The sequence below is a fragment of the Sus scrofa genome, chromosome 1, assembly GCF_054392235.1.
Source record: "Sus scrofa isolate SSC_HxYL_T2T_F1_AM1 chromosome 1, Sscrofa_HxYL_maternal_Yorkshire_Landrace_v2.0, whole genome shotgun sequence".
Classification (NCBI taxonomy): domain Eukaryota; kingdom Metazoa; phylum Chordata; class Mammalia; order Artiodactyla; family Suidae; genus Sus; species Sus scrofa.
In genome coordinates, this window is record NC_139383.1 from 152,209,458 (window position 1) to 152,226,311 (window position 16,854).

Genomic DNA, 16,854 nt, shown 5'->3' on the forward strand with positions numbered 1-16,854 from the left:
TCCACGCGCCGCCCAAATCTCTGAGGATATCCCACATCATAGCCCAGGCCGCCCTGAAGGCACTGCCGCCCCGGGCACCCAACACTCCCCCTCACGGTGCTCTGCGCACACTGGCCCAGGACCTCTGGCCCTCCTGCACTTCTCTCGACCCCAGTCCGCGGCCGACTCGGCACCGCCCAGGGCCACCTGGCGCCCCACCGCCTCCACGTCTCTGGGAAATGCCGCAGGGGCTCCAGGGTTCTCGATGACCACCAAGGACTCTGCGAGGGAAAGGCACTGGCAGCCCCGCCGACCCCGTGAAGGCCCAGGCCAAGGCGTCCGACCCCGCCCAAACGGCCATCTCGGCAAGGCCCCCCGGCCTGCCTCCTCTCTCCCCACCAGAACCTGGGTCGGCAGTCCCGCCGAGGCCAAGGCCCCCGCTGCTCACCCGCAACCTACAGACACCCTCTGCGCCCGACACCGCGGGCAGGACCCCGCGGAGGCCTCAAGGAGGCAGCCGCAGGCCTGAGAGCCCAGCGGCGCTCACACACACCGCAGGCAGCCCACCCCACACTGGGCCTGCCACTCCCAAGGCTTTGCCGCCCGGCACCGGGGGCCCCGGGGCCCCGGGGCTGCCCTCAAGGAGGCCAGCCCCAAGGCTCCTCTCCCCATGGCCCTCCGGGGCCACCGGAGGCCTGCCTGCCCCCACCTGCGCCCCAGGGCTGCACGCACCCAAGGGAGCCAAGGCAACAGGACCCTCCCCCGACGTCCCCTGTGGGAGCCACGTGCCGGACCTCAGTTTGCGATGAGGAGACGGTAGTGAGTTCTCACTCATTTTGTTCAGATTTTCCAAGGAATGCGTTTGTGGGTGTCATCATCGATCCGAGCACGGGCACACCCGCGGGACGGCCACCGCCACAGCCCCCACCGCCGGGACGGCCAGCCAGCTCCCTCCTGGCCGCGGCCCGCAGGCTCCCGAGCCCAACCGCGGGCAAGCAGGTCAGCTCCACCCCCGGGAGCAGAGGGTGCGGGTCCGGGCGCCACACACCGCCCCCCGGGGGCTACCTTGGCGCAGGCCACTGCCGCTTACCATCGCCTACCAGGTGGCCATCGATCCCGCCACCGGCCGCACGCAAACACGCCTCCCACCGGCAGGAGGGACTGGCCTTCCCGGGGTCGCTCCCGACAGGCTCCGGCTTCCGCTCCCCGCGCTGGCCTCCGTCTCTCCGCCGCAGCAGCTGGGTGAGGGCGACAACGGACACGCGCAAGCACGCCTCAGCAAGGGGCCAGGCTGCCCAAGGCACAGGGGCCGGGCCCCCCACCGCCCAGGGCCTGTGGGCAGCCTGGCTGCCACCTGTCCCTGGCCTCCCCCCTCTCACTGGGTGCCAGCAGCCAAAGGGCCACACGAGTGGCCAGCACTGCCCCTTCGCTGGAGCGCCACAGCGCGACGCGGGCTGCCGCCGCCTCGCCACACCCTTCCCCCAGGAACCGCGCCTCCCTCAGGCTCCCTAAGGCCCTGCCCACCCGCACCCCTCCCAGCTTCAGAAGAGTCCACCCCAACCCCCAGTCCGATTCCGCCCCCAGGCCCACCCTGGGGCTCTCCCTCTCACCCCGATGGGAAAACACCCTCGCTCCGGCCACCGACACTGCCTGCCCACGCAGGGAGAGACACACGCGGCCCAGAGTGCTCTGCAGGAGCCTCACCTCAGGACCGCTGACGTGCCCCTGGGGGCAAGGTCTCCGCCCCGAGAGCGGCTCCGCGGGCCCTGGACCCGGGGCGCCCATGGGCACACCTGCACTCCACCCCTGCTATCCCCAGCACGCTCTCAGGACCCCAGGCAAAACACAGACCCTTCTGCTGGACCCTCCGGGACCCCAAGGGCCCTGGAGCCTGTGCGAGACCCCGCAGGGCCGCACCTCGCCCTGACCGCCAATGGCCAGGGGCGTCCCCTGCCGCCAGGCTGTGGGCTCGGGTCGCTCGCCCTTCACCCTCCAGGCCCGCCACACCAGGCCCCCTGGCGCGCGGGACCTGGGTCCCTCAGGCAGGTCTCCCCGGGGCACTCTGGGGACACCGGAGGCCTGCCTGCCCCAAACCCCGCCCCACGGCTGCCGCCTGTCCACCGGACACAACGCAACCCGCACAGACCGCCTGCCGCCGGGCGCCCGGAGCCTGCCACCAGTTGGGCGCTCGGGCCCCACGCAAGGCACACGCCACAGCCCCGCCGCCAGCACCGGAAGGCCCGCCGGGCCCCATGGGACCCTCTCCTTTGCGTGCCACACCCATGCACACCCAGGCCTCCCTAACTCCAGCACCAGCATCTCCACGGGAGACGCACCAGACCCTGGGCCCAGCGGGACCCTCGCACCGAAACTCACGCCCCTTCCGCCGCCAGCTGCCCCCTTTCCTCCACAGCAGACTCCCTCCTTGCCACCAGCTCCCGCCCGGCACCAGCTCGGCTGGGCTCCAGTCCGCAGGCGTGGCTAGCTCTGCTGGGTATCAACCTCACACTGCCTCCCACTGCGCAACTCCCTGTCCTCCCTCCCCGGGAACACGGCCTCAGCCAGGGCAGGGGCGCCGCACGGCCTCAATGCCCAGCCCCGTGTGTGGACACCTTAGCGGCCCCGGGAGCTGGCCGCGGGCTCACACTTCTCTGCCCCGCCGGCACCCATGACCGGCCAGGGCACAGGCACCCAGCTCCCATTCACGTGCCCGGGACCCCTCCGTCCTGCCTTCCACGCGCCGCCCAAATCTCTGAGGATATCCCACATCATAGCCCAGGCCGCCCTGAAGGCACTGCCGCCCCGGGCACCCAACACTCCCCCTCACGGTGCTCTGCGCACACTGGCCCAGGACCTCTGGCCCTCCTGCACTTCTCTCGACCCCAGTCCGCGGCCGACTCGGCACCGCCCAGGGCCACCTGGCGCCCCACCGCCTCCACGTCTCTGGGAAATGCCGCAGGGGCTCCAGGGTTCTCGATGACCACCAAGGACTCTGCGAGGGAAAGGCACTGGCAGCCCCGCCGACCCCGTGAAGGCCCAGGCCAAGGCGTCCGACCCCGCCCAAACGGCCATCTCGGCAAGGCCCCCCGGCCTGCCTCCTCTCTCCCCACCAGAACCTGGGTCGGCAGTCCCGCCGAGGCCAAGGCCCCCGCTGCTCACCCGCAACCTACAGACACCCTCTGCGCCCGACACCGCGGGCAGGACCCCGCGGAGGCCTCAAGGAGGCAGCCGCAGGCCTGAGAGCCCAGCGGCGCTCACACACACCGCAGGCAGCCCACCCCACACTGGGCCTGCCACTCCCAAGGCTTTGCCGCCCGGCACCGGGGGCCCCGGGGCCCCGGGGCTGCCCTCAAGGAGGCCAGCCCCAAGGCTCCTCTCCCCATGGCCCTCCGGGGCCACCGGAGGCCTGCCTGCCCCCACCTGCGCCCCAGGGCTGCACGCACCCAAGGGAGCCAAGGCAACAGGACCCTCCCCCGACGGCCCCTGTGGGAGCCACGTGCCGGACCTCAGTTTGCGATGAGGAGACGGTAGTGAGTTCTCACTCATTTTGTTCAGATTTTCCAAGGAATGCGTTTGTGGGTGTCATCATCGATCCGAGCACGGGCACACCCGCGGGACGGCCACCGCCACAGCCCCCACCGCCGGGACGGCCAGCCAGCTCCCTCCTGGCCGCGGCCCGCAGGCTCCCGAGCCCAACCGCGGGCAAGCAGGTCAGCTCCACCCCCGGGAGCAGAGGGTGCGGGTCCGGGCGCCACACACCGCCCCCCGGGGGCTACCTTGGCGCAGGCCACTGCCGCTTACCATCGCCTACCAGGTGGCCATCGATCCCGCCACCGGCCGCACGCCAACACGCCTCCCACCGGCAGGAGGGACTGGCCTTCCCGGGGTCGCTCCCGACAGGCTCCGGCTTCCGCTCCCCGCGCTGGCCTCCGTCTCTCCGCCGCAGCAGCTGGGTGAGGGCGACAACGGACACGCGCAAGCACGCCTCAGCAAGGGGCCAGGCTGCCCAAGGCACAGGGGCCGGGCCCCCCACCGCCCAGGGCCTGTGGGCAGCCTGGCTGCCACCTGTCCCTGGCCTCCCCCCTCTCACTGGGTGCCAGCAGCCAAAGGGCCACACGAGTGGCCAGCACTGCCCCTTCGCTGGGGCGCCACAGCGCGACGCGGGCTGCCGCCGCCTCGCCACACCCTTCCCCCAGGAACCGCGCCTCCCTCAGGCTCCCTAAGGCCCTGCCCACCCGCACCCCTCCCAGCTTCAGAAGAGTCCACCCCAACCCCGAGTCCGATTCCGCCCCCAGGCCCACCCTGGGGCTCTCCCTCTCACCCCGATGGGAAAACACCCTCGCTCCGGCCACCGACACTGCCTGCCCACGCAGGGAGAGACACACGCGGCCCAGAGTGCTCTGCAGGAGCCTCACCTCAGGACCGCTGACGTGCCCCTGGGGGCAAGGTCTCCGCCCCGAGAGCGGCTCCGCGGGCCCTGGACCCGGGGCGCCCATGGGCACACCTGCACTCCACCCCTGCTATCCCCAGCACGCTCTCAGGACCCCAGGCAAAACACAGACCCTTCTGCTGGACCCTCCGGGACCCCAAGGGCCCTGGAGCCTGTGCGAGACCCCGCAGGGCCGCACCTCGCCCTGACCGCCAATGGCCAGGGGCGTCCCCTGCCGCCAGGCTGTGGGCTCGGGTCGCTCGCCCTTCACCCTCCAGGCCCGCCACACCAGGCCCCCTGGCGCGCGGGACCTGGGTCCCTCAGGCAGGTCTCCCCGGGGCACTGTGGGAACACCGGAGGCCTGCCTGCCCCAAACCCCGCCCCACGGCTGCCGCCTGTCCACCGGACACAACGCAACCCGCACAGACCGCCTGCCGCCGGGCGCCCGGAGCCTGCCACCAGTTGGGCGCTCGGGCCCCACGCAAGGCACACGCCACAGCCCCGCCGCCAGCACCGGAAGGCCCGCCGGGCCCCATGGGACCCTCTCCTTTGCGTGCCACACCCATGCACACCCAGGCCTCCCTAACTCCAGCACCAGCATCTCCACGGGAGACGCACTAGACCCTGGGCCCAGCGGGACCCTCGCACCGAAACTCACGCCCTCACGCCCCTTCCGCCGCCACCTGCCCCCTTTCCTCCACAGCAGACTCCCTCCTTGCCACCAGCTCCCGCCCGGCACCAGCTCGGCTGGGCTCCAGTCCGCAGGCGTGGCTAGCTCTGCTGGGTATCAACCTCACACTGCCTCCCACTGCGCAACTCCCTGTCCTCCCTCCCCGGGAACACGGCCTCAGCCAGGGCAGGGGCGCCGCACGGCCTCAATGCCCAGCCCCGTGTGTGGACACCTTAGCGGCCCCGGGAGCTGGCCGCGGGCTCACACTTCTATGCCCCGCCGGCACCCATGACCGGACAGGGCACAGGCACCCAGCTCCCATTCACGTGCCCGGGACCCCTCCGTCCTGCCTTCCACGCGCCGCCCAAATCTCTGAGGATATCCCACATCATAGCCCTGGCCGCCCTGAAGGCACTGCCGCCCCGGGCACCCAACACTCCCCCTCACGGTGCTCTGCGCACACTGGCCCAGGACCTCTGGCCCTCCTGCACTTCTCTCGACCCCAGTCCGCGGCCGACTCGGCACCGCCCAGGGCCACCTGGCGCCCCACCGCCTCCACGTCTCTGGGAAATGCCGCAGGGGCTCCAGGGTTCTCGATGACCACCAAGGACTCTGCGAGGGAAAGGCACTGGCAGCCCCGCCGACCCCGTGAAGGCCCAGGCCAAGGCGTCCGACCCCGCCCAAACGGCCATCTCGGCAAGGCCCCCCGGCCGGCCTCCTCTCTCCCCACCAGAACCTGGGTCGGCAGTCCCGCCGAGGCCAAGGCCCCCGCTGCTCACCCGCAACCTACAGACACCCTCTGCGCCCGACACCGCGGGCAGGACCCCGCGGAGGCCTCAAGGAGGTAGCCGCAGGCCTGAGAGCCCAGCGGCGCTCACACACACCGCAGGCAGCCCACCCCACACTGGGCCTGCCACTCCCAAGGATTTGCCGCCGGGCACCGGGGGCCCCGGGGCCCCGGGGCTGCCCTCGAGGAGGCCAGCCCCAAGGCTCCTCTCCCCATGGCCCTCCGGGGCCACCGGAGGCCTGCCTGCCCCCACCTGCGCCCCAGGGCTGCACGCACCCAAGGGAGCCAAGGCAACGGGACCCTCCCCCGACGGCCCCTGTGGGAGCCACGTGCCGGACCTCAGTTTGCGATGAGGAGACGGTAGTGAGTTCTCACTCATTTTGTTCAGATTTTCCAAGGAATGCGTTTGTGGGTGTCATCATCGATCCGAGCACGGGCACACCCGCGGGACGGCCACCGCCACAGCCCCCACCGCCGGGACGGCCAGCCAGCTCCCTCCTGGCCGCGGCCCGCAGGCTCCCGAGCCCAACCGCGGGCAAGCAGGTCAGCTCCACCCCCGGGAGCAGAGGGTGCGGGTCCGGGCGCCACACACCGCCCCCCGGGGGCTACCTTGGCGCAGGCCACTGCCGCTTACCATCGCCTACCAGGTGGCCATCGATCCCGCCACCGGCCGCACGCCAACACGCCTCCCTCCGGCAGGAGGGACTGGCCTTCCCGGGGTCGCTCCCGACAGGCTCCGGCTTCCGCTCCCCGCGCTGGCCTCCGTCTCTCCGCCGCAGCAGCTGGGTGAGGGCGACAACGGACACGCGCAAGCACGCCTCAGCAAGGGGCCAGGCTGCCCAAGGCACAGGGGCCGTGCCCCCCACCGCCCAGGGCCTGTGGGCAGCCTGGCTGCCACCTGTCCCTGGCCTCCCCCCTCTCACTGGGTGCCAGCAGCCAAAGGGCCACACGAGTGGCCAGCACTGCCCCTTCGCTGGGGCGCCACAGCGCCACGCGGGCTGCCGCCGCCTCGCCACACCCTTCCCCCAGGAACCGCGCCTCCCTCAGGCTCCCTAAGGCCCTGCCCACCCGCACCCCTCCCAGCTTCAGAAGAGTCCACCCCAACCCCGAGTCCGATTCCGCCCCCAGGCCCACCCTGGGGCTCTCCCTCTCACCCCGATGGGAAAACACCCTCGCTCCGGCCACCGACACTGCCTGCCCACGCAGGGAGAGACACACGCGGCCCAGAGTGCTCTGCAGGAGCCTCACCTCAGGACCGCTGACGTGCCCCTGGGGGCAAGGTCTCCGCCCCGAGAGCGGCTCCGCGGGCCCTGGACCCGGGGCGCCCATGGGCACACCTGCACTCCACCCCTGCTATCCCCAGCACGCTCTCAGGACCCCGGGCAAAACACAGACCCTTCTGCTCGACCCTCCGGGACCCCAAGGGCCCTGGAGCCTGTGCGAGACCCCGCAGGGCCGCACCTCGCCCTGACCGCCAATGGCCAGGGGCGTCCCCTGCCGCCAGGCTGTGGGCTCGGGTCGCTCGCCCTTCACCCTCCAGGCCCGCCACACCAGGCCCCCTGGCGCGCGGGACCTGGGTCCCTCAGGCAGGTCTCCCCGGGGCACTGTGGGAACACCGGAGGCCTGCCTGCCCCAAACCCCGCCCCACGGCTGCCGCCTGTCCACCGGACACAACGCAACCCGCACAGACCGCCTGCCGCCGGGCGCCCGGAGCCTGCCACCAGTTGGGCGCTCGGGCCCCACGCAAGGCACACGCCACAGCCCCGCCGCCAGCACCGGAAGGCCCGCCGGGCCCCATGGGACCCTCTCCTTTGCGTGCCACACCCATGCACACCCAGGCCTCCCTAACTCCAGCACCAGAATCTCCACGGGAGACGCACCAGACCCTGGGCCCAGCGGGACCCTCGCACCGAACCTCACGCCCCTTCCGCCGCCACCTGCCCCCTTTCCTCCACAGCAGACTCCCTCCTTGCCACCAGCTCCCGCCCGGCACCAGCTCGGCTGGGCTCCAGTCCGCAGGCGTGGCTAGCTCTGCTGGGTATCAACCTCACACTGCCTCCCACTGCGCAACTCCCTGTCCTCCCTCCCCGGGAACACGGCCTCAGCCAGGGCAGGGGCGCCGCACGGCCTCAATGCCCAGCCCCGTGTGTGGACACCTTAGCGGCCCCGGGAGCTGGCCGCGGGCTCACACTTCTATGCCCCGCCGGCACCCATGACCGGCCAGGGCACAGGCACCCAGCTCCCATTCACGTGCCCGGGACCCCTCCGTCCTGCCTTCCACGCGCCGCCCAAATCTCTGAGGATATCCCACATCATAGCCCAGGCCGCCCTGAAGGCACTGCCGCCCCGGGCACCCAACACTCCCCCTCACGGTGCTCTGCGCACACTGGCCCAGGACCTCTGGCCCTCCTGCACTTCTCTCGACCCCAGTCCGCGGCCGACTCCGCACCGCCCAGGGCCACCTGGCGCCCACCGCCTCCACGTCTCTGGGAAATGCCGCAGGGGCTCCAGGGTTCTCGATGACCACCAAGGACTCTGCGAGGGAAAGGCACTGGCAGCCCCGCCGACCCCGTGAAGGCCCAGGCCAAGGCGTCCGACCCCGCCCAAACGGCCATCTCAGCAAGGCCCCCCGGCCGGCCTCCTCTCTCCCCACCAGAACCTGGGTCGGCAGTCCCGCCGAGGCCAAGGCCCCCGCTGCTCACCCGCAACCTACAGACACCCTCTGCGCCCGACACCGCGGGCAGGACCCCGCGGAGGCCTCAAGGAGGCAGCCGCAGGCCTGAGAGCCCAGCGGCGCTCACACACACCGCAGGCAGCCCACCCCACACTGGGCCTGCCACTCCCAAGACTTTCCCGCCGGGCACCGGGGTCCCCGGGGCCCCGGGGCTGCCCTCGAGGAGGCCAGCCCCAAGGCTCCTCTCCCCATGGCCCTCCGGGGCCACCGGAGGCCTGCCTGCCCCCACCTGCGCCCCAGGGCTGCACGCACCCAAGGGAGCCAAGGCAACGGGACCCTCCCCCGATGTCCCCTGTGGGAGCCACGTGCCGGACCTCAGTTTGCGATGAGGAGACGGTAGTGAGTTCTCACTCATTTTGTTCAGATTTTCCAAGGAATGCGTTTGTGGGTGTCATCATCGATCCGAGCACGGGCACACCCGCGGGACGGCCACCGCCACAGCCCCCACCGCCGGGACGGCCAGCCAGCTCCCTCCTGGCCGCGGCCCGCAGGCTCCCGAGCCCAACCGCGGGCAAGCAGGTCAGCTCCACCCCCGGGAGCAGAGGGTGCGGGTCCGGGCGCCACACACCGCCCCCCGGGGGCTACCTTGGCGCAGGCCACTGCCGCTTACCATCGCCTACCAGGTGGCCATCGATCCCGCCACCGGCCGCACGCCAACACGCCTCCCTCCGGCAGGAGGGACTGGCCTTCCCGGGGTCGCTCCCGACAGGCTCCGGCTTCCGCTCCCCGCGCTGGCCTCCGTCTCTCCGCCGCAGCAGCTGGGTGAGGGCGACAACGGACACGCGCAAGCACGCCTCAGCAAGGGGCCAGGCTGCCCAAGGCACAGGGGCCGGGCCCCCCACCGCCCAGGGCCTGTGGGCAGCCTGGCTGCCACCTGTCCCTGGCCTCCCCCCTCTCACTGGGTGCCAGCAGCCAAAGGGCCACACGAGTGGCCAGCACTGCCCCTTCGCTGGGGCGCCACAGCGTGACGCGGGCTGCCGCCGCCTCGCCACACCCTTCCCCCAGGAACCGCGCCTCCCTCAGGCTCCCTAAGGCCCTGCCCACCCGCACCCCTCCCAGCTTCAGAAGAGTCCACCCCAACCCCGAGTCCGATTCCGCCCCCAGGCCCACCCTGGGGCTCTCCCTCTCACCCCGATGGGAAAACACCCTCGCTCCGGCCACCGACACTGCCTGCCCACGCAGGGAGAGACACACTCGGCCCAGAGTGCTCTGCAGGAGCCTCACCTCAGGACCGCTGACGTGCCCCTGGGGGCAAGGTCTCCGCCCCGAGAGCGGCTCCACGGGCCCTGGACCCGGGGCGCCCATGGGCACACCTGCACTCCACCCCTGCTATCCCCAGCACGCTCTCAGGACCCCGGGCAAAACACAGACCCTTCTGCTGGACCCTCCGGGACCCCAAGGGCCCTGGAGCCTGTGCGAGACCCCGCAGGGCCACACCTCGCCCTGACCGCCAATGGCCAGGGGCGTCCCCTGCCGCCAGGCTGTGGGCTCGGGTCGCTCGCCCTTCACCCTCCAGGCCCGCCACACCAGGCCCCCTGGCGCGCGGGACCTGGGTCCCTCAGGCAGGTCTCCCCGGGGCACTCTGGGGACACCGGAGGCCTGCCTGCCCCAAACCCCGCCCCACGGCTGCCGCCTGTCCACCGGACACAACGCAACCCGCACAGACCGCCTGCCGCCGGGCGCCCGGAGCCTGCCACCAGTTGGGCGCTCGGGCCCCACTCAAGGCACACGCCACAGCCCCGCCGCCTGCACCGGAAGGCCCGCCGGGCCCCATGGGACCCTCTCCTTTGCGTGCCACACCCATGCACACCCAGGCCTCCCTAACTCCAGCACCAGAATCTCCACGGGAGACGCACCAGACCCTGGGCCCAGCGGGACCCTCGCACCGAAACTCACGCCCCTTCCGCCGCCACCTGCCCCCTTTCCTCCACAGCAGACTCCCTCCTTGCCACCAGCTCCCGCCCGGCACCAGCTCGGCTGGGCTCCAGTCCGCAGGCGTGGCTAGCTCTGCTGGGTATCAACCTCACACTGCCTCCCACTGGGCAACTCCCTGTCCTCCCTCCCCGGGAACACGGCCTCAGCCAGGGCAGGGGCGCCGCACGGCCTCAATGCCCAGCCCCGTGTGTGGACACCTTAGCGGCCCCGGGAGCTGGCCGCGGGCTCACACTTCTATGCCCCGCCGGCACCCATGACCGGCCAGGGCACAGGCACCCAGCTCCCATTCACGTGCCCGGGACCCCTCCGTCCTGCCTTCCACGCGCCGCCCAAATCTCTGAGGATATCCCACATCATAGCCCAGGCCGCCCTGAAGGCACTGCCGCCCCGGGCACCCAACACTCCCCCTCACGGTGCTCTGCGCACACTGGCCCAGGACCTCTGGCCCTCCTGCACTTCTCTCGACCCCAGTCCGCGGCCGACTCCGCACCGCCCAGGGCCACCTGGCGCCCACCGCCTCCACGTCTCTGGGAAATGCCGCAGGGGCTCCAGGGTTCTCGATGACCACCAAGGACTCTGCGAGGGAAAGGCACTGGCAGCCCCGCCGACCCCGTGAAGGCCCAGGCCAAGGCGTCCGACCCCGCCCAAACGGCCATCTCGGCAAGGCCCCCCGGCCGGCCTCCTCTCTCCCCACCAGAACCTGGGTCGGCAGTCCCGCCGAGGCCAAGGCCCCCGCTGCTCACCCGCAACCTACAGACACCCTCTGCGCCCGACACCGCGGGCAGGACCCCGCGGAGGCCTCAAGGAGGCAGCCGCAGGCCTGAGAGCCCAGCGGCGCTCACACACACCGCAGGCAGCCCACCCCACACTGGGCCTGCCACTCCCAAGACTTTGCCGCCGGGCACCGGGGTCCCCGGGGCCCCGGGGCTGCCCTCGAGGAGGCCAGCCCCAAGGCTCCTCTCCCCATGGCCCTCCGGGGCCACCGGAGGCCTGCCTGCCCCCACCTGCGCCCCAGGGCTGCACGCACCCAAGGGAGCCAAGGCAACGGGACCCTCCCCCGATGTCCCCTGTGGGAGCCACGTGCCGGACCTCAGTTTGCGATGAGGAGACGGTAGTGAGTTCTCACTCATTTTGTTCAGATTTTCCAAGGAATGCGTTTGTGGGTGTCATCATCGATCCGAGCACGGGCACACCCGCGGGACGGCCACCGCCACAGCCCCCACCGCCGGGACGGCCAGCCAGCTCCCTCCTGGCCGCGGCCCGCAGGCTCCCGAGCCCAACCGCGGGCAAGCAGGTCAGCTCCACCCCCGGGAGCAGAGGGTGCGGGTCCGGGCGCCACACACCGCCCCCCGGGGGCTACCTTGGCACAGGCCACTGCCGCTTACCATCGCCTACCAGGTGGCCATCGATCCCGCCACCGGCCGCACGCCAACACGCCTCCCTCCGGCAGGAGGGACTGGCCTTCGCGGGGTCGCTCCCGACAGGCTCCGGCTTCCGCTCCCCGCGCTGGCCTCCGTCTCTCCGCCGCAGCAGCTGGGTGAGGGCGACAACGGACACGCGCAAGCACGCCTCAGCAAGGGGCCAGGCTGCCCAAGGCACAGGGGCCGGGCCCCCCACCGCCCAGGGCCTGTGGGCAGCCTGGCTGCCACCTGTCCCTGGCCTCCCCCCTCTCACTGGGTGCCAGCAGCCAAAGGGCCACACGAGTGGCCAGCACTGCCCCTTCGCTGGAGCGCCACAGCGCGACGCGGGCTGCCGCCGCCTCGCCACACCCTTCCCCCAGGAACCGCGCCTCCCTCAGGCTCCCTAAGGCCCTGCCCACCCGCACCCCTCCCAGCTTCAGAAGAGTCCACCCCAACCCCGAGTCCGATTCCGCCCCCAGGCCCACCCTGGGGCTCTCCCTCTCACCCCGATGGGAAAACACCCTCGCTCCGGCCACCGACACTGCCTGCCCACGCAGGGAGAGACACACGCGGCCCAGAGTGCTCTGCAGGAGCCTCACCTCAGGACCGCTGACGTGCCCCTGGGGGCAAGGTCTCCGCCCCGAGAGCGGCTCCGCGGGCCCTGGACCCGGGGCGCCCATGGGCACACCTGCACTCCACCCCTGCTATCCCCAGCACGCTCTCAGGACCCCGGGCAAAACACAGACCCTTCTGCTGGACCCTCCGGGACCCCAAGGGCCCTGGAGCCTGTGCGAGACCCCGCAGGGCCGCACCTCGCCCTGACCGCCAATGGCCAGGGGCGTCCCCTGCCGCCAGGCTGTGGGCTCGGGTCGCTCGCCCTTCACCCTCCAGGCCCGCCACACCAGGCCCCCTGGCGCGCGGGACCTGGGTCCCTCAGGCAGGTCTCCCCGGGGCACTCTGGGGACACCGGAGGCCTGCCTGCCTCAAACCCCGCCCCACGGCTGCCGCCTGTCCACCGGACACAACGCAACCCGCACAGACCGCCTGCCGCCGGGCGCCCGGAGCCTGCCACCAGTTGGGCGCTCGGGCCCCACGCAAGGCACACGCCACAGCCCCGCCGCCAGCACCGGAAGGCCCGCCGGGCCCCATGGGACCCTCTCCTTTGCGTGCCACACCCATGCACACCCAGGCCTCCCTAACTCCAGCACCAGCATCTCCACGGGAGACGCACCAGACCCTGGGCCCAGCGGGACCCTCGCACCGAAACTCACGCCCCTTCCGCCGCCACCTGCCCCCTTTCCTCCACAGCAGACTCCCTCCTTGCCACCAGCTCCCGCCCGGCACCAGCTCGGCTGGGCTCCAGTCCGCAGGCGTGGCTAGCTCTGCTGGGTATCAACCTCACACTGCCTCCCACTGCGCAACTCCCTGTCCTCCCTCCCCGGGAACACGGCCTCAGCCAGGGCAGGGGCGCCGCACGGCCTCAATGCCCAGCCCCGTGTGTGGACACCTTAGCGGCCCCGGGAGCTGGCCGCGGGCTCACACTTCTCTGCCCCGCCGGCACCCATGACCGGCCAGGGCACAGGCACCCAGCTCCCATTCACGTGCCCGGGACCCCTCCGTCCTGCCTTCCACGCGCCGCCCAAATCTCTGAGGATATCCCACATCATAGCCCAGGCCGCCCTGAAGGCACTGCCGCCCCGGGCACCCAACACTCCCCCTCACGGTGCTCTGCGCACACTGGCCCAGGACCTCTGGCCCTCCTGCACTTCTCTCGACCCCAGTCCGCGGCCGACTCGGCACCGCCCAGGGCCACCTGGCGCCCACCGCCTCCACGTCTCTGGGAAATGCCGCAGGGGCTCCAGGGTTCTCGATGACCACCAAGGACTCTGCGAGGGAAAGGCACTGGCAGCCCCGCCGACCCCGTGAAGGCCCAGGCCAAGGCGTCCGACCCCGCCCAAACGGCCATCTCGGCAAGGCCCCCCGGCCGGCCTCCTCTCTCCCCACCAGAACCTGGGTCGGCAGTCCCGCCGAGGCCAAGGCCCCCGCTGCTCTTCCGCAACCTACAGACACCCTCTGCGCCCGACACCGCGGGCAGGACCCCGCGGAGGCCTCAAGGAGGCAGCCGCAGGCCTGAGAGCCCAGCGGCGCTCACACACACCGCAGGCAGCCCACCCCACACTGGGCCTGCCACTCCCAAGACTTTGCCGCCGGGCACCGGGGTCCCCGGGGCCCCGGGGCTGCCCTCGAGGAGGCCAGCCCCAAGGCTCTTCTCCCCATGGCCCTCCGGGGCCACCGGAGGCCTGCCTGCCCCCACCTGCGCCCCAGGGCTGCACGCACCCAAGGGAGCCAAGGCAACGGGACCCTCCCCCGACGGCCCCTGTGGGAGCCACGTGCCGGACCTCAGTTTGCGATGAGGAGACGGTAGTGAGTTCTCACTCATTTTGTTCAGATTTTCCAAGGAATGCGTTTGTGGGTGTCATCATCGATCCGAGCACGGGCACACCCGCGGGACGGCCACCGCCACAGCCCCCACCGCCGGGACGGCCAGCCAGCTCCCTCCTGGCCGCGGCCCGCAGGCTCCCGAGCCCAACCGCGGGCAAGCAGGTCAGCTCCACCCCCGGGAGCAGAGGGTGCGGGTCCGGGCACCACACACCGCCCCCCGGGGGCTACCTTGGCGCAGGCCACTGCCGCTTACCATCGCCTACCAGGTGGCCATCGATCCCGCCACCGGCCGCACGCCAACACGCCTCCCACCGGCAGGAGGGACTGGCCTTCCCGGGGTCGCTCCCGACAGGCTCCGGCTTCCGCTCCCCGCGCTGGCCTCCGTCTCTCCGCCGCAGCAGCTGGGTGAGGGCGACAACGGACACGCGCAAGCACGCCTCAGCAAGGGGCCAGGCTGCCCAAGGCACAGGGGCCGGGCCCCCCACCGCCCAGGGCCTGTGGGCAGCCTGGCTGCCACCTGTCCCTGGCCTCCCCCCTCTCACTGGGTGCCAGCAGCCAAAGGGCCACACGAGTGGCCAGCACTGCCCCTTCGCTGGAGCGCCACAGCGCGACGCGGGCTGCCGCCGCCTCGCCACACCCTTCCCCCAGGAACCGCGCCTCCCTCAGGCTCCCTAAGGCCCTGCCCACCCGCACCCCTCCCAGCTTCAGAAGAGTCCACCCCAACCCCGAGTCCGATTCCGCCCCCAGGCCCACCCTGGGGCTCTCCCTCTCACCCCGATGGGAAAACACCCTCGCTCCGGCCACCGACACTGCCTGCCCACGCAGGGAGAGACACACGCGGCCCAGAGTGCTCTGCAGGAGCCTCACCTCAGGACCGCTGACGTGCCCCTGGGGGCAACGTCTCCGCCCCGAGAGCGGCTCCGCGGGCCCTGGACCCGGGGCGCCCATGGGCACACCTGCACTCCACCCCTGCTATCCCCAGCACGCTCTCAGGACCCCGGGCAAAACACAGACCCTTCTGCTGGACCCTCCGGGACCCCAAGGGCCCTGGAGCCTGTGCGAGACCCCGCAGGGCCGCACCTCGCCCTGACCGCCAATGGCCAGGGGCGTCCCCTGCCGCCAGGCTGTGGGCTCGGGTCGCTCGCCCTTCACCCTCCAGGCCCGCCACACCAGGCCCCCTGGCGCGCGGGACCTGGGTCCCTCAGGCAGGTCTCCCCGGGGCACTCTGGGGACACCGGAGGCCTGCCTGCCCCAAACCCCGCCCCACGGCTGCCGCCTGTCCACCGGACACAACGCAACCCGCACAGACCGCCTGCCGCCGGGCGCCCGGAGCCTGCCACCAGTTGGGCGCTCGGGCCCCACGCAAGGCACACGCCACAGCCCCGCCGCCAGCACCGGAAGGCCCGCCGGGCCCCATGGGACCCTCTCCTTTGCGTGCCACACCCATGCACACCCAGGCCTCCCTAACTCCAGCACCAGCATCTCCACGGGAGACGCACCAGACCCTGGGCCCAGCGGGACCCTCGCACCGAAACTCACGCCCCTTCCGCCGCCACCTGCCCCCTTTCCTCCACAGCAGACTCCCTCCTTGCCACCAGCTCCCGCCCGGCACCAGCTCGGCTGGGCTCCAGTCCGCAGGCGTGGCTAGCTCTGCTGGGTATCAACCTCACACTGCCTCCCACTGCGCAACTCCCTGTCCTCCCTCCCCGGGAACACGGCCTCAGCCAGGGCAGGGGCGCCGCACGGCCTCAATGCCCAGCCCCGTGTGTGGACACCTTAGCGGCCCCGGGAGCTGGCCGCGGGCTCACACTTCTATGCCCCGCCGGCACCCATGACCGGCCAGGGCACAGGCACCCAGCTCCCATTCACGTGCCCGGGACCCCTCCGTCCTGCCTTCCACGCGCCGCCCAAATCTCTGAGGATATCCCACATCATAGCCCAGGCCGCCCTGAAGGCACTGCCGCCCCGGGCACCCAACACTCCCCCTCACGGTGCTCTGCGCACACTGGCCCAGGACCTCTGGCCCTCCTGCACTTCTCTCGACCCCAGTCCGCGGCCGACTCGGCACCGCCCAGGGCCACCTGGCGCCCACCGCCTCCACGTCTCTGGGAAATGCCGCAGGGGCTCCAGGGTTCTCGATGACCACCAAGGACTCTGCGAGGGAAAGGCACTGGCAGCCCCGCCGACCCCGTGAAGGCCCAGGCCAAGGCGTCCGACCCCGCCCAAACGGCCATCTCGGCAAGGCCCCCCGGCCGGCCTCCTCTCTCCCCACCAGAACCTGGGTCGGCAGTCCCGCCGAGGCCAAGGCCCCCGCTGCTCACCCGCAACCTACAGACACCCTCTGCGCCCGACACCGCGGGCAGGACCCCGCGGAGGCCTCAAGGAGGCAGCCGCAGGCCTGAGAGCCCAGCGGCGCTCACACACACCGCAGGCAGCCCACCCCACACTGGGCCTGCCACTCCCAAGACTTTGCCGCCG

At 72.0% G+C, this 16,854-nt stretch overlaps 6 non-coding genes across 6 annotated transcripts; all 6 read right to left on the bottom strand.

Annotated features, from left to right (window-relative positions):
* Window positions 1–769: 769 nt before the first annotated feature.
* Window positions 770–863, bottom strand: LOC146406744 (small nucleolar RNA SNORD116). The gene has a single exon (XR_014834146.1). It is a non-coding gene; the product is annotated as a small nucleolar RNA SNORD116 (small nucleolar RNA).
* Window positions 864–3,480: 2,617 nt separating this feature from the next.
* On the bottom strand, window positions 3,481–3,574 carry LOC146406745 (small nucleolar RNA SNORD116). Its single transcript, XR_014834147.1, has one exon. It is a non-coding gene; the product is annotated as a small nucleolar RNA SNORD116 (small nucleolar RNA).
* Window positions 3,575–6,199: 2,625 nt separating this feature from the next.
* On the bottom strand, window positions 6,200–6,293 carry LOC146406746 (small nucleolar RNA SNORD116). The gene has a single exon (XR_014834150.1). It is a non-coding gene; the product is annotated as a small nucleolar RNA SNORD116 (small nucleolar RNA).
* A 2,616-nt stretch (window positions 6,294–8,909) lies between these two features.
* LOC146406747 (small nucleolar RNA SNORD116) lies at window positions 8,910–9,003 on the bottom strand. The gene has a single exon (XR_014834153.1). It is a non-coding gene; the product is annotated as a small nucleolar RNA SNORD116 (small nucleolar RNA).
* A 2,616-nt stretch (window positions 9,004–11,619) lies between these two features.
* Window positions 11,620–11,713, bottom strand: LOC146406748 (small nucleolar RNA SNORD116). Its single transcript, XR_014834162.1, has one exon. It is a non-coding gene; the product is annotated as a small nucleolar RNA SNORD116 (small nucleolar RNA).
* A 2,616-nt stretch (window positions 11,714–14,329) lies between these two features.
* LOC146406749 (small nucleolar RNA SNORD116) lies at window positions 14,330–14,423 on the bottom strand. Its single transcript, XR_014834166.1, has one exon. It is a non-coding gene; the product is annotated as a small nucleolar RNA SNORD116 (small nucleolar RNA).
* Between the last annotated feature and the right edge of the window lie 2,431 nt (window positions 14,424–16,854).